This window comes from Pieris napi, chromosome 9 (genome assembly GCF_905475465.1).
Source record: "Pieris napi chromosome 9, ilPieNapi1.2, whole genome shotgun sequence".
Taxonomy (NCBI): domain Eukaryota; kingdom Metazoa; phylum Arthropoda; class Insecta; order Lepidoptera; family Pieridae; genus Pieris; species Pieris napi.
Genome location: NC_062242.1, coordinates 3099764 through 3122701, shown reverse-complemented (window position 1 = coordinate 3122701; position 22938 = coordinate 3099764). Strand labels below are relative to the sequence as shown.

Sequence of the window (22938 nt, the reverse complement as noted above, 5' to 3'; positions counted from 1 at the left end):
ATTAAGCCTAGAATCCAATAAACAAACTAAACCAACCATACCATCAAAATATAAACTCTAAGCGTGGCTATATCTGAAATATATAATCGAGCAGTGTTAGCCTAATAGCTTCAGCGCGCGACTCTCATCCCTGAGGTCGTAGGTTCGATCCCTTGCTCTGCACCAATGTAATTTATTTCTATGTGCGCATTTAACATTCGACGAAGGAAACATCGTGAGGAAACCGACTTGCCTTAGACCCAAAGGTTGTCGGCCTGTGTCAAGCACAGGAGGCGGCTGATCACCAACCTTTCTATTAGATTGACAAATGATCATGAAACAGATTCAGAAATCTGATGCCCAGACCTCAAAAGGTTGTATCGCGACTGACTTATTTTGGTTTTTCAAACAATATTATATTCTTAAAAAATATTATTTATGCAATCGGAAATTCTATACACACTATAATTATCCGATGGCCACTAATATTAATTTAAGTTATGAGGGTAGCTAAGATTATCATAGTGGGTAGAATTAGTTTAATTCTTACACTAATAAATAAATTTCTTAAGAGACCGCAGCATTATGTTAAATATGAAACCTTTTATGTTAGCGGAAGTTTGTCGGACAGTAAAGCTTATACAGTTGTAAGCTTTGCCCTTTTTCCGCCGATATTATAGGGAAAAGCTATTTCAATTTAAAATCAATGTGCGGTCCCAGTTCACGAGATTTATAATTTTATTAATGTTGGTACTTGTAGTGGAATTTTGACCGCATTGTGCTTTCATATTAAACCAAAGATTATTGTTATATACGCATTATATTACGGCTTGTATATAAAGCTTCATTTTCCATATAAACGTTACCTAACCGACCTACCTCGTAAGGGCAGGATTATTCAAAAATAAATTATATTACACTTGACACCTTAATATATGTGGTAGAAATATCGTCGCTCCATCGATATGGACATAGTCATTAGCGGGATTAGTGGGCGTGTCCGTAAAGTGCGAGCACAAAAGACACGAATAATTTTCGTACAGTATTTTATTTCGGTTGATTCCATTTAACACTTAGCTTCAATTATAACAAGCACCGATCAAGACCCAGCTCGGACCAACATCTGAACACACAATGCTCCATTGAATACTCAATCAGTACTGTCTCACATTCCCTGAACGCACCGTCAAAAGTCAAGATGGCGCCTCTTCCCCATTTGAAAGCATTTGCTCTGCTCTGAATGGTATTCGTACTTTATTCGTTAAGTAATTATTCCAGACTATAAAACAATTAAATAATAACAAATTAAATTATGATTCTTAAACGAAGAAATCTCAATGATTAATCAAACCAACAATATACATCAACGGTCAATTGACTCGGTCATAACATTTCCTGATAATCCGAGCATTCCCATTTATAAAATAGTAAGAAATAAATTAATATACAAGGTTAATTCAAAGATAATCCAAATTAAAAGTGTTGCACATTTGTACTTATTTCGGTTGTGTACTTTGTCGTTTAATTGACAATCGCTAACACTGTGGCCTGTATTGCCAGCGTTCTTGCGGCCTCGTCGTTCGAAATTAAACCAACTGAGGTATTGGTAACCGTCGAATTACTCGGGGTTTCGCTTGCGAGATACTTCAATCTTGCGTTTTATCCGCCTTTTGAATTTAACACATCGATACTTCCATCTTTGATATGTAATAACCGGCGCTTAAACCTTTTAGGTCTGGCCCTCAGATTTCGAAATATGCTCCGTGATTTTTCTAATCAGTAATCAGTTTGATTACCATCACAATTACACTACGTTAATGTTTATTGGTTCTTTTAGAACTTCATCAAGACAACACAAGACTAAAATAATACACAAAATGTATTTATTTAATATTTTGAGTGCATTTTGGAGTTAATTTTATTATTGTAAAGATGATTCTAGAACATACAAAAGATTTCCAATGACACCGAAAAATTAAATAGATTTTAATTAAATTAAGCATGACTTGTACACAATATTAATAACGAATTTGTTCTTTTCAGGTAATAATTCCTAACGTCAGTAAGTATAGTAAAATTTACATTTAAATTAATTTTCTTACGTAATCATAGGTCGTTGACTTATTAATTATAGACGGTCTCCATAAACGAATTGTTTTAAACAATAGTTTGTTAATCCAAAATAATCCTCTGATGAATATAGACCTGACTGATTAATTGTTCGTGTTTAATTATCTGTCGTAAGGCGTTTTACACGTGGAATCGTTTTCTATAGCTCATTTGATATTTTAATGTACGAGTTACATAATTGACGAGGATAGATTCACTTGTACCAAATTCAACTACTGGGCTGATTTCATATCCCGTAGGCTAAATTTATTTCTAAATTAAAAAAAATGCCCAGCCGAACGAAGATGAGATAGATTGCTAGTAAAGAAATAAAGGTTATGTAGTAAAATATTTGTGTGAGAGGTACTAATAAGGATAGAAAATTAACCACTCAATCTGAACTTAGCGTCGTAATAAAATGAGGGTAGACGTGCGTTAAAATTATCCTACCCACATTTTCTTGCAACGATTGAAATGCTTGAAAAATGAAAATTTAAAAGTATTAATAATTTGATTCAAATAAATAAATAAACATGGTTTCAAATAATATATTGTTTTAATTATGATTTCATACTCTATGCTAATGAACGTTGTAAAAAATATAATGGGACAAAATTGTCACGGCTGCAGTTCGGTCATGAGTTTCGGCGTTTCTAGTGTTAATATTTTGTTATTATAGTTACATTATTGCATAGTTAGAATTAAATAATTTTATTAGTAATCATAACCACATAGTGATAATAAAAAAATTGAAGAATTAATAAAAAGAAAATTAGAACAAATAGATAGATAGATATCTTATTTTTAGAATCTATATAATTGGTTTTGGTGCATGTCTAAGAGTTAGAAATTTCAAAATCCAAACCACAATAATGCTTATTATAAATTCACACAAATCTTGGCTAGCTTATTAATTTCCTCGTGACAGCGCACAACGAATTTGTGCACCGTTATTCGCTGCAACATATTTATTATTTGTCAGGGCCTACGTACATACGCCATCTTAGACATGCTGCAGTGAAAACAAACAACTGGGCATAGTTGTTTGCGGACGTGCTGGTACAGGTCAACAAACATGCCCGTTATACGTTTGTGTGCGTGGGATTGTGGACTTAGGGCTTTATTCTAAGACGGTGTGAAAGCTTAAGTAGACAGTGTTTGAAAACTTACGAAAGCTCAGTGTTGCGTATAATACTCGTCTACAAGATCTGGATAATTAATGACTGTGTGATTTTAAGTTATTTTTTATCACTTAGAATTTCGATCTTTTATTTTTAATATTGTTTATTTAATTATTTCATGTAGTTAATAAAGATAATAAAGTTAATGTTAAAAGAACCTAGATATCCAGCGTTAAGCTTTGAAAGAATATATTTTTTATATACCTACGTTGAAATATATATATGACAGGGGACAAACTGACAGGAGCCTAACCTGACGTTGAGTGATAGCCCATAGACACTCACATTGCCAGAGGGCTCGTAAGTGCGTTGCCGGCCTTTAAGCATATGTTTTTTTATTGTCCTTTATCTACATATGTAATATAGTTTGTATATCTATTATAGTTTTGCACTTCTTGCGTTCACCTTATTAAATTTTTTTGTCCTCACTGTGGTTGCCTGGAAGAGATTGCGCAAATGAGACAAGGCCAGTTGCCCTCCTTTTTGTTTATTTTAATTGTACTGTATTTCGTGTATGTAAATTTATATAAAATGTATATAAATACATATGTAGAGCTAAAACTATAATTGCTTTTTGTTATGTGTTCGTTTATAAAACGCCTTATATTCATGTTAAAACATGAGTGACGGCTGTAACTAAGTTGAATACACTGTGTGAATATTAAACCCGTGACATTTTAAGACGGCATTAATGCTCAGTTATTATAACGTAGAAAATCGTTAGACCTTTGAGCTTCTACTAAAATCGGGAAAGTAAAAACATTTTTTTTTTCTTGTATAGTGTGAGTGTGTAAAAACCTTCTTAAGCAATACATATCTATGTACTAAATCAGGGCAGTTTGTATGGTAAGTATGTACCAAGAGCACACAGGAGAACAAATACTTCTTAAGTTTATTCGTAATCTTTTTTCACATAATGTTAGTGGTAAGTTGCTGTAATTGTGAATTAAATATCTATAAACCTAAATTGTAAAATACTTCTTCCGTATATTATTATGTATTAACTCCTCAAGTAGTTAGCGCACATAGTGTCTACTCGGAGTTCTAGGTAGACTGAAAATCTTGCCTTAACTGATCAAAGATAACTGAGAGTAGGGAAGGAATTACTTTCGCCGTATATATAAATAAAAAATCAGTGGCGCTACAACCTTTTTAGGTCTGGGCCTCAGATTTCTGTATCTGTTTCATGATCATTTGTCAATCTAAAAGGCAAGTAGGTGATCACCTACTGTGCCTGACACACGCCGTCGACTTTTTGGGTCTAAGGCAAGCCGGTTTCCTCACGACGTTTTCCTTCACCGTTCGAGTGAATGTTAAATGCGCACATAGAAAGAAAGTCCATTGGTGCGTAGCCAGGGACCGAACTAAGACCTCAGGGATGAGAGTCGCACGATGAAGCAACTTGGCCAAGAATGCTTTATATATAAAGGTATTTAATATGACATTGTCTAAATAGAAAATCTAATCAAAATGCAGTATTCATGTACTAAGGTATTCTCGAAACAAATGCCTGAACAGTGCCTATTATCTCCGAGTTTATTACACGGCATTCATTTCATACTTATTCATGCGCGTGCTTACATCACATTCAGAGAGAAAGAAAAAAGCCATTATGCCCTGTAAATGTCAGTATTGCGTCGCTTACACTCTTGTACAAATTTAAGCTGAATGGACGATTCATTATAAATTTAGCGAACGGTTTAAAGTGCTGTAAAGCGCTGTAAAGCGCATTCGGTGGTTCTTTTTATAACTACGTTCTGTGCCCTTTGATGGCGTTTTTGGTACGGTCCGAGCTTGCTTTTTGCTTTTGGTACGCTGTGTGAATTTCCTTTTCGCGTCGCAATAATTCTCAGTTTGATGTGAATAAAAATAATATGTTTTATCGGACGTTTGATATTGCTTTGCAATATTTAAAGTTTTCTTTGATATGCTAATGCCCATATTCTCCCGATCTTTTATTCGATTTTTACATACCAAAATCTAGGTTTTGGTTTAAATACAAACTAGTTGTTATTAATTTAAATATGGACTTATATCGCATGTGATGAAAATGTATAATAAAGGTAATAACAAATATAATAAACAAGGTATGTGTACAGAACACAGTTTATTACCCTTACCGCCTATACCCTTCAAACTAAAGGAAGGTGAAACCACGCGACACTTGTTTTAGCGAGGGGAGAGAGGGGCATACCGGGGTACATATTGACATGATGGCGACACATATGTACTGTAATTACCCTCAGTCCTCCCTAGGCTTTGAAGTTGGAGTGTACTCAATGTGTTCTATGCAAATCATTAGCGGTGACGCGAGTACTGGCGTAATTGGACCACTCGGCTATATGTTCGTTTTGTTGAGGTTTCTTATTACAAATACATACATTTTTTTATCAACTGCTTTAGGGGCAAGCCACGAGCTATACCTCGTAAGGAGTAAGCCGTGCTCATAGTTGCCACGTCTCTGTGGAGTTCTATGAAACGCTTCTTTAAGAAAAGAAGGTTTTCGATACATTTTTAACTGGCAACATTTATTTTAGTGTATCTGTAAATTCAATTAATATAATTCGATTTAATAACATATCACTCATAAAGATAAAAATAAAATGAGTTGATATTACAAGCAGTCTGAGCCAAAACATTTTCACGAAAATTTTTTGAAACATTCTTACATTTTTCAAGCTGGCGCTTATGCAAAATGTAGTGTAATAAGCCCGGCTTAAAACTAGAACTGGCAACTCCGCGGTAAACATTTCCTCCTGCATTGAAAAGATCGTGGCAACACAGCCCTTGTTACAAGATATGCCCTCGTTACAGGACAGTGCTAGGGTTGCCCCATTTCTATGTAATGTTTTTGAGTTATTGTGTGTCATAACATGATCTAACGTCTAGTTAATTCATAATTACTTTATTCAAAAAATCCCAAGTACCAAACACTATTCCCGAAATTGTATAAATATTTTTATTTATGTAACAGTATGTGGAACGGAGGCTCACCTGATTTAATGATACCACGCCCATGGACACCCACATTGCTAAAAGGCTCGAAAGTGCGTAGCCGGTCCTTTAGGAATTAGTACGCTCTCTTCTTGAAGGACCCTGAGATAATTGTTCTTTAAAAATTGTTTTGCTACTGTTTATAACATTTTTAAAACTTCGTTGATATACCTATCCTAAAGGAACATTTATTTAAAAAATGTTAATGCTGATATTATTTTAATTATGAGCAGAGTTGGCATAGTGGCAACAGCGTGCGACTAGCATCCCTAAGATTGTAGGTTCGATTCCCGGCTGGACTTTCTTTCTATGAGCGCATTTAACATTCGCTCAAATGATGAAGAAAAACGTCGTGAGGAAACCACCTTGCTAGCCTTAGACCCAATAAGTCGATGGCGTATGTCAGGCACAGAAGCACCTACTTGCTTATTTGATTGACAAATGATCATGAAACAGATACAGAAATCTGAGGCCCAGACCTGAAAAGGTTGTAGCGCCACTGATTTATTTTATTTTATTATTCTAATTAAGTAAGACACGTTTTTATCTCTTTTAAATATTTCACTTCGTCCACGGGTGATTAAATAAACCGTCTTAAAAATGTATGCGGCAGCTGCGGCGCGAACATTTTCTGAAGCATTTAATAGATCGTCTCAATGAGGGTCGGACTCATTGCAAGATATTAGGGCTGGCAAATTATTAATATGTAAAAAAGTTTATAAAAATTTGGTAGTTAAAACACACGGCACAATCCGGCTCGAAGGACCAAAATACGGTTCCTGGGTCATCGGGGTGGTTTAATTAATAGAGAATATAATTTTAACTCTATAATTTTGTTGTACGCGACAACAATGGAATATATGCGAAATAACTAATTAATTGCTATGAATGTCGAAGACAGTGCCTATGTTAGCTATACTCTGATGATTTAGGTAATCGCCGCGCTGAAACTAATAAAGCCTAAATGAGCAAAATGTACGGCCTTGGCTCGTACAGCTATTTTTAACCATTTAAAATAATAATTTAGAAAATAACTATCAAAGTATTGAATAAGTTATCACTCGTAGAAAGGTAGGCCATGTTGTGTCAAAGTGTTACTGTTTCACGGTCGAACTTCTGTATTATATGCAATGTCAGAGCTTAAAATCGGTACCATAACGACCAATGTTAGTAATGTAGTCGGAAAATTATAGAAAATCCTATTCTATCAATCGTCTAACAGTAAATTTGGTGGTAGCCCTGAAACGCTGCATCTCGGTACCTTTTGTCCCCACTCTCCCATTTAAATTCATCTGAACATTTCGCCCGCTTTGTTTCGGCGCAGCGTTGCGATTTTAATCACTTAGTACCGTCGCGTCGGATCACTCCTCAACCTGTAATGGAGACGCCGTTTTTTAGTGATCTGCTGCAAAATGAATGCCCTTTTTAGGGGTCTCGGTAGGGGAACGTGCCGTCATGATTAGGTGACAATCTTTAGGTAGCTTTTAGTAACCCTAAGTTGACGTTCACGTCTCTTACGACGATTAGTTCCGACGCTTGACGGGTAGTTTTGATCCTAGGTGTGTCGTGTAAGTAAATCATACAAAGGATTTAGCTATTTGCTGTCCGCATTCACTATGTCTCTTAGAATTAATGGTAAAGCATCCTTTTGAAACAACTTTGCAAATCGGTTCATTGCTTTCGGAGATTATTACATTATTTTAAAAACATAGCTGTACATCCACGGATAGTGCGAGATCTTCCAGAAATTTAAATATCCAGGCTTCCAGATTTTTTCTAAAAACTAATTTAGCTTATATAAAGTTGAAAACGTCTCTAAATAACGTAAATTTAGGCTAAATGTTTTGGGCTTCAACGTGCGACTCTCATCCCTGAGGTCGTAGGTTCGATCCCCGGCTGTGCGCCAATGGAGTTTCTTACTATGTGCGCATTTGGCTTGTACGGTGAAGGAAAACATCGTGAGGAATCCAGCCTTAGATCCAATCGACGGTGTGTATTATAAAGTGTATCGAATTTTCAACTTTAGTGGGATAATTAGAAATATTTGATAGCGGGCTAGTAATTAACGAGCAACTGGGAAAATTACAAGCAAAAACTTAGCTTTTTCATTCAGGTCCGAGCTCCCTTCTCTCAATTAAGACTTCTTGTGTGGCTCCATTATTAAATAGAAATTTAATAAAAGATTACTCGTGGCTTGCCCTGTGTTTAGTGTTGTAGATATTTTTTTATTAAAAAACCAGAGCTGGCGAACGTTAAAAAGTAAACGACGTACGATTACTTAAAAAATATTTTGTCATATATATTTTTAAAGTTACTTAAGAATGGACGAAACACCGCCGCTATTCTCTATCCATCCATCAAAAATGCACTGGCCATGGCATTTATTAAAACATGTCAAGATACGAAATAATTGATTTGACGAGTGTTAATATAAGAAATATAATGTATTCATACTTCCGAAACGATTAGTTTAAGAATGTTTTGTCACGTTTAAACACATAAGAGCGATAAAGACAAAACATTAGCTACTTATACCCTTTTCTAAATGTCATAAAGCTCTCACGAAGGTGCTAATTTCTTATCATTTGCACGATTGATGACGTGTTTGCGTTCTACTATCCGTTCGGTGTCTTGATTACCAAAAAAAAGCTACGTAACTCACATTAATAGATTTATTGGGAGTTAACACGCGATGGTTAATGTGTGGTCTAAGTGATAACAGTTAGTAATTTAATGAATACAAATAGTAGTTTTATTTAGGTCAATTATTATGACGTCAGTTGTGTATGGTTTAAGGTTAATATACAGCTTCTTTAACGGATAAACGCGAAATAATTCAATTATTTATACACCTCAAAATTTCGACTGTTTGTAACTGAACTTTATTGGGGTTTTAGTAGATATACAATCCAATTCACACTCCGATGTGTGCTATAATAAAACAAAATAACCTCTATTCGAGTACTACACTACTTAAAACTATGCTAAGTTCATATAATTTATGTTTAACACTAGTACTCGATCTCCAACGGAGTGAAGGCCTCTTCCAAATTCTTCCATTCTTCTATTTGTCTCGATTCCTCGCGACAATTTTCTAATTCTGCCCCGCTATCCCTTTTATTCCATCTTTCCAAGTTTCTGGTGGACTTCCTCTCTTTCTTCTTCCCACTGGGTCGTTCCAAGTAAGGGTCTTCTTGACCCATCTGCTATCATTGCGTGCAATGTGACATCAATTTCCACTTTAACTCTTTTGTATGTGTTACGACGTCTTTTACGTTTGTACGGCTTCGTAAACAACGTAATCAACGTCACACAATCAATTTGTCTTTAAGTTTCAATCGAAGAATCGAACGCCTCCATAGCATGCATACATTATCCTCGGTCTGAGGATCGATCTTAACGCTTGAAGTGTTATCTATATCTGTTCAGCTGATCAAAAGATACATCCAAAACATATCTGGTTATCGGGGCATCCAGGTACGAACTAGAGCAGGCTAAAACGTGGCTCTGACCCCAGTTAATGACACATCCCTAACACAGAATGTACTTGGAGGATCTACGCGAATGGAAAGTTCAGCAACTTCAAGTAGGAAATAATAATAAAGTAGTGTTGGAGCCTGTGACAACAGTTTTGGCATCCCATGGAATATTGTCCCAGCAAATTAAATATATTACATGTCTATGCTAAAGTCTCTTCCGTGTTATAGAGGTATAAAAAATTTGATTAAAAAAACATTACACTTTAATCAAGTACTGTGTCTCCTTTCTTGTATCTTGAGCCTCTATACCGTATGAACCCGATAAGAATTCGTTGCTCACTCCACTTGCATAATTTAATTGTGCCTCTGATTTATTTCCTTTCTTCCCTAACATTATACTTGGTCTACTGAACGAATTGTAATCATGTACATTTTAAATTTGTGTATTATTTATTTATATATTTCGTAATCGAATCCTACAGCTAACATAAATTCTATATAAGAAAAAATTAATTAAAGATATAGCCAAAAATGGAATACATAATATATCCAAAAAGGTTCAAACATTTACAATTTAAAAAGTAAATAATCTATAAATTATTTAATACATATATCTAAGTACCTAATTCGGGTGTGTATGTGAGGAGTCAAGTAAATAGTGGATCGTTGTATATCTGCGCGATACAAAATTGAATTTTTGATGTTGATGTGGTACCTCACGCACGTGAAGAAATCATACGACTATATTAAATTATAATTATGACTATTAAAGACTGTTGTTGTTTGTTTCTAGAGCAGTATTGGCCTAGTGGCTTCAGCGTGCGACTCTCATACCTGAGGTCGTAGGTTCGATCCCGGCCAATGGACTTTCTTTCTATGTGCGCATTTAACATTCGCTCGAACGATGAAGGAAAATATCATGAGGAAACCGGCTTGCCTTAGACACAAAGTCGACGGCGAGTGACAGGCACAGATCACCTATTTGCCTATTAGATTTAAAAATGATCATGAAACAGATTTAGACATCTGAGGCCAAGACCTAAAGAGGTTGTCACGCCAATTTTTTTTTAAAGACTTTGATTATAGTTTATCTTAGCACGTTATATAAACTCTGGAATCTTATTATAGATTAAGGTATTAAAGTTATAATATCCTGGCACGAACGAAAATGCCATCCCACCAACATATTGTGTCAGTTATTCTCAAGAGTCTAGACGTATACCAGATAGGCTTACTTAAATTTGTCGAATTTTTCTCTTCACGTTGAATATAAGGTTCATGTAACTTTCATAGAACCTTAATAAGTAGCTACTTGTTCTTTAACGACATTCAACAAGGCATTGAAGTGAACGGTGTGACGCGACAAATTTGGATTTATTCACCCCGTCGTGGGCCCAAAGTTGGGCTAATTAAGTCATTTGAATTTCCATTTCTATGCGTTTTATGTTGCTGTGTAGAAGTTATGATGTGTTCCCGTCAATTACGGCATTACAATTATGTGTTTTATTTGCGTTTGAATATAAATTTTAAGTAAGTTCTTTTAAGATAAATAATAATTTTCTAGTGTAGTAGTAGAATACGAAGTCCCACCCGCATCACCTCGTCCGTCGTTTCACAACTAAGCGTTTTTTTTTTCGTCTTAGAGTCAAGAAGAGAGCGTACCGATTTCAAAGCGCGCGTAAGAAGATATACTTCTTTGGCATTATTAAAAATAGTTTTTGATTTCATGCAAATAATTAATTACAATTAAATAACCAAAGACTGGAAAAGGAGTCATTATAGTCAATAAAGTTCAGTTTAGATTTGAAAAATTAAATAAATAAATATTTATTATCATTCTCTTACATTAAGTGTACCTAACATAAATTCTATTATTATTCGAATGTTGTTTTTAAATTGTCCAATGCCGTAGCATCTTCCGCGGGCAACTTCATTCTGTTAATTTTGTGTCACGGTTAGCGCGCATCGTAAAATTTCACTCTCATCAATTTTTCACAACCCGCCTAAGGAAGTATAACTTCAAAAATCTATCTGCTTCTTTTTTCTTAGTCTGGTGATCCAGGGCTATCACTACGTAACACTTATATTATAATTGAAATATTTTAATTAAAATTAATTTAAAAGAACTCTCTAAATAATTATTGTAACGTAAAATCTTGAAGTGAATCTAGTATACTAATTAGCAAAATACTAAATACAATTCGTCCTAACTTTTAATAACCCCACGGAAAATATAATTTCCTATCTGAAGTTGGAAGTTTGAAAGTATTTAATTTGAAAGAAAACAACGAAGTCGACTTATTTGCAGAGATAATTAACGTTATTTCAAAAAGTCTTATTTTTGAAGGCCGTCGGGCAATTTATTAAACAAATTTAGTTGGGTCTTATCTCAATAAGTACTAGGGCTGCCAATCTTATTATAACCTTTTTGTATCGATAAAAGTAAGCAGTGTTGGCCTAGTGGCTTCAGCGTGCGATTCTCATCCCTGAGGTCCAAGGTTCGATCCCCGGCTGTGCACCAATGGACTTTCTTTCTATGTACGCATTTAACATGTGCTCGAACGGTGAAGGAAAACATTGTGAGGAAACCGACATGTCTAAGATCCAAAAAGTCGACGACGTGTGTCAGGCAATGGAAGCTGATCACCTACTTGCCTATTAGATTGAAAAATGATCATGAAACAGGCTCAGACCTAAAGAGGTTGTAGCACCACTGATTTTTTTTAATTTTATTTTTTAATATCGATAAAAAGTTCCGTCCTGTGCCACCTCTCGTCAATTTCTGGCTTTCAGTCCCTCCTCCAATCTGGGTACAGCGGTACCTACCCGACCTACTGGTTTCCGACCACAAGGCTGGCTCAGGTCTCAAGCTTCCTTCACCGGGTCATCTTAGCCCATGCGCTCAAGCGGCTCAAACCAAGGTAGTCAAAGACCAGATCACAGGCGAATACCAGGTAGACCTTGTATTCGCCTGTAATGCTTATGGTATAAAAACCAAAGAAATAAAAATTAAAGTATTTTTTCTACTAATGGTTAAACTTGCTGTTTCTAACCTTAATTTATCTGGTCATTTATTAGAAAATAAAACGGCCAAATCATTTTTTCAGAGATAGATAGAGAGTCATTATTAATTGGTGCAAATTGAATATATATTTTTTAAGGAATTCGTTTTAATATTTTTAAAGTTGATAAAAAATAATTACCTATTTTTACTGGAATTAAATAAAAGCCACACTAGTACAAAATTCTCTTTGATCAAATATCTCAGGATCTTCGATCGAAGCTTATCTGGTACAACGATTTTTTACTTATCAAAGTAACGCTACCCTTCGCAAATAGCTATTAAAGACTTGAAAAAATACTATCGAGTTTCGTTATAACGCTTCCAACGAGCCGTTAAACAGTGATCGATCACTGTAAGGACGTAACACTTGACCAAAATACCAGAGTAGGATATCTAATTTCTTTTTTATCTGTTGGACTAGAAAACTGGATTTTTGCCCTTGACTTCATTTATTTTTGTACGTAAATTAAATAAATTATACACTGTATATACTACACCTTGATATCTGTTGTATCAACTCATCATGGGGTCGTAGATTTGATCCCCGGCTGTGCACTAATGTCCAATTTCAGTCTTCGTGCGCGTACAACGCTAGCGCTGTGAAGGAAAACATCGCGAGGAAACCGGAATGCCTTAGACCCGAAAAGTCGACGGCATGTGTCAGGCACAGAAGGTTTATCACGTACTTGCCTATTAGAAATTATCAATAATCTGAGGGCCAGACCTAAACGGTTGTAGCACCGTTAAAAAATATATCCTACAGATAAATCACGTTAAATTAATAATAATTATACCAATATAGCCAAATATGAAATACATAGACAAGAATGTATACACAATAGATTATAAACTGTAAAGATTACGCTTATTGCTTTCTGACTTTAAAAGTCCCATGAGGAATTTGGTAGAAAGTATTAAAGCCTATGTGCTTACAAACCCAAAGTTTTGCTTTTATAGAACAGTGGGTAAACGGGCAGGAGGCTCATCTGACATTAAGTGATACCGCCCATGCACACTATCAATGCCAGAGGGCTCGCGAGTGCGTTGTCTGTCTTTTAGGAATTGTTATTTTCTTGAGTGTTTACGTGGTTCTACTTAGTGAAATTGCTTGAAAAAGTAGTCGCTTTGACGGGATCAGAACCCCGTACCGGTTAAACGGCATATTATCTGAGCTACAGAGGTGAATAAAGGGTACTTACCACTTTAGCAGCAAAAGTAATCACGCACTAATTGTTGTGAGTTTTTATTTTAATAAAATGTGATGTGGAGAATTTTTATGGTATATGAAAAATGAATGTTTTGATTTTTAATATTAAAATTCTTGGCTCAATGTGAGCTCGGTATTTGTAGCGGATAATTTTGCGAGTAACAGATAGGATGTGACTTCACTGTTAGCGATTAGCGAGCTTTTACAATACGCGATTGTTTTCAATAAATCTTATACTGAAACTTCCTTTATTCATTTAATTATCGATTATATCTTACTATATTAGGTGAATATTTTCACTCGCAATCCTATACACTTGTCTTATTTTACGCAAGTCTTGATATTGCACAATATTTTCCTGAAAATGTAGGAAGTTGATTATTTACTCGAATTTAGAGTAAATATACATGTTATCCGTAATGTTTGCAGCACGTGTTTTAATTGAATCCCCAATGTATCTTTCTTTACTTGATATGCTCTTTGACTTTAAAAAGCATCCAAAATTATTCAAAACAATTAAAGAAACTTGCATGTTCCACCCCGATGTATTCAAAAAATTGTTAGGCCATGGCTATCAAAGTATTTAATCACCTTCCTAGAAGTTATAGATCACTGCCGTGTAATGCTTTCAAGGAGAAGAAGATTAAATTTTTAAAGGCAAGGTGCCTTTATAGCGTGGGAGAGTATTTCCACCTTAAGTTTTAACAACAATTAATTGCATGCCTATTTTTATATGATTGTGTGGTATTTTTATCATTAACCAATCTGAATGTACCACTTTGCAAATAAACGATAAATTGTTATTATTATTATAATATTTGTATTTTCTTACACAAATAGTTTAACCTACCTACTGTACCTGCGTATAACGTATACAGGTATTTCAGATATTGCCTTATAAATTAAACCGCTATCCTATGCGTTGTGCTCATGTCTTTAAAGCCGAGAATCCACCGAAGCTGACGAATAAATCAAGCAACGGATGTGCTGGTGGAAGTCTCCTTGGCACGACTACTGAGAATTTCATTCGTTTATTAACTGTGAATAAATCTCGAATTTCTAAATAAGAAGTTATGTGCGTGCGTGATATACTCCGTGTAGCCTTAATCATTATATTTTTGTAGAAACTAAAAGATTGTGTATCGAATGATAAGCTTTTAAGTGATTGTGAATTATGATAATATGACGGTAAATAATAAAGAGTAGTCATGTACCGGAAACCCGAACACTATACGTAAAAAAAGTTTTGGCATACTATATTTAAAATATTCGACTTTGTGTAAGAGCGTAACAGTTCTTAAAAATTGGCAACGCAATATCGAGCTTATTAACGTGGTGAGTGTCCATGGCTGGCAGTATTACTAAAGTGATCCCCCCCCCTTTTTTTTTTAAATTGAATTTTTTGTTAAAAAAACATTGGATACCTAGGTGACTAAGCTATATCAAGACAATCAAGTTGACGCTTTTTAATATAAAACTATTTATATTATAACGCCTTTTTCCCGGAAGTTTAGGCAGAGACCGCGAATAAGTTGCTACGTTCCTAACATATTACGAAATAAAAAAATTAATAAATAAATATTCCCTCCTCCATAGTTCCCTCTATCGCTTCATCATTCATGATATTATGTTTTAAGAACTTTATTTCTCAATGCATTTTGATATTGTCCAAAATCTGCCTATAAGTGATTTTAGTTTGGTCATTATGTGTGATATATGAAAGTTCCACTTTAAATGTATCCATTCTAAGACCCAGATATTTCGTCCATTTCTTATTAGTGATTTCAACGTCTTGAACTTTTAAAGGTTGAAAGGCGGTTGATAGAATGAGTTTAGTTGTTGCCCTGACTATTACATAAGATGTTTTTGAAATATTAATTGTTAGCTGATTTTGTTAAAACCAAGAAAATATCGCATTTAGGTCTTGCTAGCTTCAGCAACCATAGTCTGGATATTTGAACCAAAGTAAAATATTCACCATGCTCGTCGCATTTACAATGCAAATTATATTTAAAAAGTCTTAGTTCTTTTATAATTCATACCACGCACAGCCGATTTCAATCTACAAATAGTTGTGGCGGTAAGTGAAATAGAAAATACGTCGGTACAATTGGTACACACAAAGCTAATACAGTTCGGGCGTCTTGAATTCCTACCGAAATATGTTGCAGCTTTATTTCGTAACGTCTGTGGCTTTGTTACGCTACCAACAAAAGAGAAAAATTTAAATTGCATTCTGCCAATTCTGTAATGTTGGCAGATGCAATTTAGGTACAAGGTGTTAACATTACCCTCTTTAGGTCTGGGCCTCAGATCTGTTTCATGATCATTTTTAAATTTAATAGGCAAGTAGGTGTTCAGCCTCCAGTGCCTGACACCACCGTCGACTTTGTGTCTTAGGCAAGCCGGTTTCCTTATAATGTTGGAGCGAATGTTAAATGCGCACATAGAAAGTCCATTGGTGCACAGCCGGGGATCGAACTTACGACCTCAGGGATGAGAGTCGCACGCTGAAGCTACTAGGCCAAAACTGCACTTTCTTAGTTAGTAGTAGAGTCTAGTTAATTAGTAGTTTATTAACGATTATTTAATTAAAGATTTGCATATAAAATTCCTACATTCACGTCCTTTTTCTAGTTTATTTTTTATAAAATATTTAATTTATCCTAGAGTTAATAGAACTAAAAGTCTTCTATACGTACCTAGGGCTCGCTTATCTGCTACTATTAATGGTCCAGTGAATAGGCTATCTCGCCTTTACAACTTAATTATTAACATTAATGAAAATATTGATATATTTTCTTTATTAGTTATTATTACTGTTTAAATCTAATATAATTGATATGTATGTTTGTAAAATTAGTAAAGTCACATTTTTGCATCTTTTTATCATACATGTTTTATGACTTATAAATTATTAAAAATCAAATATATACGAACAGGTATATATTTTATTTTTATTAAGCGCATTAAGCTTCCTTGATATGTTTCACCATTAAGATTATTTAATTAATTAATTAATTAATTTTATTAATTATTATTTAAGATATTATCTTAAATATGGTGAAATATGTATAATAGGTTTATCTACTATTAGAGACAATTTAATAGGCGGTTGTTATATTATAGGGAAGTGTGAAAATTATTTCGATAGTAAAAACATTATTCCTTTGTGACATGTATATTTAGTTATAATATTTTTGCTATGATCTTGTTCGCGAAGTTTTTCGCTTATTATCATTTATTTCATACTCCAAAAGCCGTTCACTCCACAAAGGTAATACATACAAGTAGTAATACATGTACTAAAGTATAGGAAATTAAGCTTAAATTGGATTTGAATTTCGAACATTAAACTGCTAAGTTAAATGTAATATAGCAAAGCAAACCTATTAAAATAGATTGATTTATAAACCTGGGCTTCAGGTATAGGTCATCGATCACGTAGGCTGTTTCAAACTAGTGACCTGTGACGACTTTGATCGTTTTAGGTTATTTTAGATGTTCACTGACCTTCAATAACGTGGTAAAGTATTGGAGCGAACATACGCACTCCGCTTTAATATTATTTTATTTTAATCCTGGATTTTCTATTTCATCTGGCAGCAGGCTAATAGAATGCCAACTTACGAACGTAGTGTACTAAAAATAGTTGATGGACCCTTTTTTTTTTTTAAATAGATAAGTAGGAAGTCAGCCTTCTCTGTCTGATACACAACAAATTTAGGGTGAAACCTGTCGGTTACTTCACGAAACACATTAACATTGTGACGAAATTTAAAACGGTTTTATAACTAAGCATAGGAGGGTATTTAAAAAAAGAACATATTTCGTTAATTTTTTTTAATGTTTCTTTTCCTTAGTTCCCACCGTTAAATTATTTTAATACAACAGAAAATAGTGCAACTGTAATCAAACTTTCAAGCTTGTTCCAAACGGACATTACAATAAATATAACCATTTAAAGAGGCATTAGGGCACCCGTAGACATTCCGGTCGTGATTCGTCTACGTCGATAAATCGTCGCCTTTCCCAATATCGGCGCTTAGTGGCCGCAGCCGGCTCTCACACAGAACACAAATGAGAAATGATTTCTAACGGCTTAGAAAAAGTTTCAGCAGTTAACCAAATGCATGGTTCTCTTAAATTACCTTAAAGTTCTAATGCTCTCTTTCTTTATACATACGTCGTTCATTGGTAATTTTGTGTGATAAAAAAGAAAATGTTAACAGTGCGTTTCATTGGGGGTGTAATCATGTCGCATATCAACGCGTCTTGGAGGTCTCTAACCAATCACAACCGCTGCGCCGTCGTTTCGTCTTTTGTTTTACATATCAAACACATTGAACTGGAAACGTTTAAATTTCGAACAAAAGCTTATCGTTCAACAAATAGAATGGATTCAAAAATGGAAAAGCTCAAATGTCTCGTTCGGTGTGAGAGGCGCGCCGTATCTTCGGCCCGCTATCTTTACTGCGACACTTGTGTCCACTGTAAAAAGTAACGATGACTGCATGTGCACACTTCGCTTATCGCTGGCCGCCTCCCAAAAAGATTAACCGTCGCGATGAAAACATTACGTAATTGCGACGAGATACGAATCTGTATAGCCTTATTTTAGAATTCATAATCTTATTTAATAAAAATCAGTGGCGCTACGACCTTTTTAGGTCTGGCCCTCAGATTTCTGTATCATGGTCATATGTCAATCTAATAGGCAAGTAGATCAGCCTCTTGTTCCTGACAGACGCCGTCGACTTTTTGGGTCTAAGGCAAGCCGGTTTCCTCACGATGTTTTCCTTCATCGTTCGAGCGAATGTTAAGCACATAGAAAGAAAATTGGTGCACAGCCGGAGATCGAACCTTCGAGCTCAGGGATTAGGCGTGGCACGCTGAAGCCACTAGGCTAACACTGCCTAATAATCGTATTTAGGGCCATATGTAGAGTACCCGACACTTAAATAGGACTTAATTTTTTGCTACACAAAGTAAATGCGTCAACTTTTCATATTTTCAAGTCGGCAACAGTAAATAATATTAAAATTACTTTAATCAATTAAAATCAAACTTTTCTTTTTAGTTAATTTAAACATTTTGGCATATGCGGTATTAGATAACAAAAATGCAAACAGAAGTTGAATGTAAGAATATATCGTTACCCTTATGTACACATTGAAAATCCAATGGCGCAGAGATTTGAACGCACACAAGCTCAGTGTTAAGAAGCAACTAGACCAATACTGCTGAATAAAAATACTGCACAGACTACTTCACTATAGTAATATTTAAAAAAAAGGTTGCATTATAAATCAATGGTTTCAATCGATCGCACAGGTCTATTTCGCAGGCGAATTGAATGATTCAGTAAACACAGGATGTTTGCTCTGTACTTTTTTACGTCACTTAAATGGCCGATTTCAAAGCGGTTATAAAACTTGCGTTGTGCTTCACTCAACGAAAACTTATTGCAAAAAGTACGCCTCTACTGCGTACGCGCAGTGCGCCAGACCACTGCGGTCTGCGACATAGCGATTAAAAAATCCGCTTTACGTACCGAACGCTACCATTACCCACCCACTAACCCCGCGGGTTACCGACTAATTTATGTTTAATGCTTAAAATCGCCGTTGAGATATCCTATCCTATATTTCTAATCTACAAGAACAAAGACGAAAGTATTCCTAATTTGAATATGAACAATACTTGACATTCCCAAATTTCACTGAATTCTCCAACTACTAAGAACAATTCGTATTAATTTATGTCGCAGTATGCATTATTGAAACAAATGTACGAGTGGAGAGGAGAGACTCTTTAATAATATTTATCGCGAGAGGATAACCCGCTCCAGCAGATTTATTGTGTTTATCTACGCCATTGTGATAACGAGATTATTTTTTTTCCTATAAATCAACAGCCAGATGTTTTTGTAGTGTTTGTCGTTGACATTATATTTGCCGTCTTACTTCCGCTAGTTTTATTATTTTAAATTATTTATGTTGGAGCAATGGTGCTACTGTCGGCCATTGTAATTATGTCACAAAGCTCATAAATGAACAACACTAAAGTCAAATCAGTTTCAAACCATTAATACTTGTGGTTTATTCGATATTTGCGAGTCGATAGTAGTGATTTCATAGTCATTATTATTAAAATTAATTTATTACGTCGGAGAAATGATGTAACTGTCAGCTGCCATTGTCCTTATGTCACACAACCTATAAAAGAATACCATCAATATTAAACGATCTACGAATTAGAGACTATTGAATAGTCATTATTACTATCGACTATCAAATATCGAATAAACCACAAGTAATAATGGTTTGAAACTGATTTGGCTTTAGTGTTGTTAATTTATGAGCTCTGTGACATAATGACAGTGGCACCTGACAGTAGCGCCATTCTTCTGACATAAACATAGTTTTAATAAGTTTAAAATAGGGAAAATAAACTAGACATATTTTTTCTATCTACTAGGACGTCAAACAAATTTAAAACTTTACTAAGACCAATGATATAATAATTATGATACATAAACAAATTAAATTGTATTAATATCTATTATAACATATCAAATGTAATTTCAGTTGAAAAGGGGCGTATCTGCGTTCAGTTCATGTGAAACCTACATCAGAATACATTAATGAACATTATATTTGCTCTTTGCTCCACTATACGAGTGAGATTAGTCTTTGTTGACTAGAATTCGTGTCTATGGTCTATATTAAATTTATCTATTTCACTACCAAACCCAACCAAAGAGAATCACAAAATTCTCCAGCGTAATTTCTAACGTAAGTACTGTTAGGTTAGGTTAGAATAACTAAACAAGAAAATAGGCTTTAATTTTTTGGCTCTCTCAAACTACTGGTAACAGTTTATACATTGTTAGCTTTACCAAGCGCTTCGCTCAAGCTTCGCCCAAACAAGGCGTGATTTCAAAAGCGTCAGAAGTTGCTTGTTTACCTACACGTCAGCACAATTCCTTCCTAAATGCATCTTCATTAGGCAGTTCACAAACAATCTTTAGGTATAACTTTTAAAAGGCTTTTGTGTAACGAAGCCGTTAGAGAGCTTAAAGCAAAAGCTTATACTCGTACATATATTTTAACTAATGAGTTTGGTATATAGATTGACTGTTTAATGTAAGTTGTCTATGGTATTAGTGACCGTTAATATGGAGGTGATAAATAAAACATACGAAGATCTAGAATTATTCTTGAAACTTTTAAAACTATGCACAAAAGCGTTTCTATATTTTTAAGTGTAAATAAATATAAACAAATGAAGAGCAGTATTTGTCTAGTGGCTTAAGCTTGCGACCTTCATTCTGAGATCGTGCGTTCGAATTAGGGCTAGGAAACATTGTGAGGGTTTCATGTTTCAAACCCAAAAATCGATGTCAGACACAGAAGACAGTGTATTAAAAAAATGGCCGAAGAAACGGGTGCAAGGCAAGACCTATTTAAGGTTGTCGGGCCCAAAATTCTCAGGGTTATGAAAGCATTTAGTGTAGTATAAACAGAAAGCCATTATTCTACTTACAGTGGGAGATACGCTTCAAGTTTGGAGTTATGTAATCAGTTCGTGTAGACTCACTCTAACTACATTTGTTGAGAATTTTCTAACGGGGTAGATTGAATCTAAACTTACAGTGGCGTGGTGAAAGGTAGTGTAAGGAGTTTTCAGACACGCGACTATTAACCACGACGTGAGTAAACATTTCTATTTCAGCTCGTTTTCAAATATAGAACTTTTTTAGGTAAATAAAAGATTATATTTAAACATTTGATGAGTTATTTTTATAAGTTTCGAACGCGCTTGTGAAGTTTTTTGGTAGAACTCTAATGCAATAACTGCGTTCGACGGTGGTTTGATATTTTACTTTTTATGTTTTGAATATTATGTTTTTCTCAGGTATATTTTTGTTTTTAATGCGAATAAATTTATTGAAACCTAAGTAGTGATGGTTCTCTATAGACATTAATATACGTCAGTAACGTGTTATAAATAATTTTAGCTTAGATTCCAAAAGTAATGGAGTGACTATAGAAGGAAGTTAGTTGTAAAAAAATTAAAAAACACTTAATGGACTTTAAACTTACGTTTAATTGTTTATATCTTGAGACGCCGACAAAAGGCAATACCTTTGAAGAATAGAATTTTCCATTCACCTAAACAATAGGGCAATTATAAACTCAGACTTCAGCGTGTAATTAACGCCTCTCGTGTGAACGCTCTTAGTGCTATCGCCGTAGCTCGCTCTATGACTTCAATACTTTGTCCGACTCAGTTTCTGAGGAGGAAACCAGACTACTCAAGAGGAAACAAAACCATTCACATTGTACCATTTTTAATGAAAGGAGGTTGGCTTTAACGCTTCTTACGTGTTTTGAATGCGCCTAAAGGATTGAAGTCCCAAAAGGATTTTGCAAGTGTAAAGTATTAATTTTAACTCGTATAGATAAATATATTCTATCATTATATTGACACGCGACTCGGTGTTTTGAGTGTAAGTAATTTTAAAAGTTTGCGTATTTGTGTTGAAGAAGTTTTTAACCAACTTCAGATAAAGGAGATTATCGGTTTATTTGAGTACTTTTATTCAATAGCTAACTATTGAATAAAAGTAATGTTGGCCTAGTGGCTTCAGCGTGCTGTTCTCATTCCAGAGCTCGATAGGTGCGATCGCCGGGTGTTAACCAATGGACTTTCTGTCTATGTGCGCATTTAACATTCGCTCGAACGGTGAAGGAAAACATCGGGAGGAAACCGGCCTGCCTTTAGACCCAAACAGTCGACGGCGTGTGTCATGCACAGGAGGCTAAATTGACAAATGATCATGAAACAGATACAGAAATCTGAGGCCCAGACCTACAAAGGTTGTAGCGCCACTTATTTATTATCGAACACTAATTGTAA

At 34.8% G+C, this 22938-nt stretch overlaps 1 protein-coding gene across 2 annotated transcripts in view; it reads left to right on the top strand.

The window, feature by feature from the left end:
• The window catches only part of LOC125052637 (max dimerization protein 1-like), a 256765-nt gene that overhangs the window by 181452 nt on the left and 52375 nt on the right, over positions 1 to 22938 (top strand). The window lies entirely within an intron of this gene.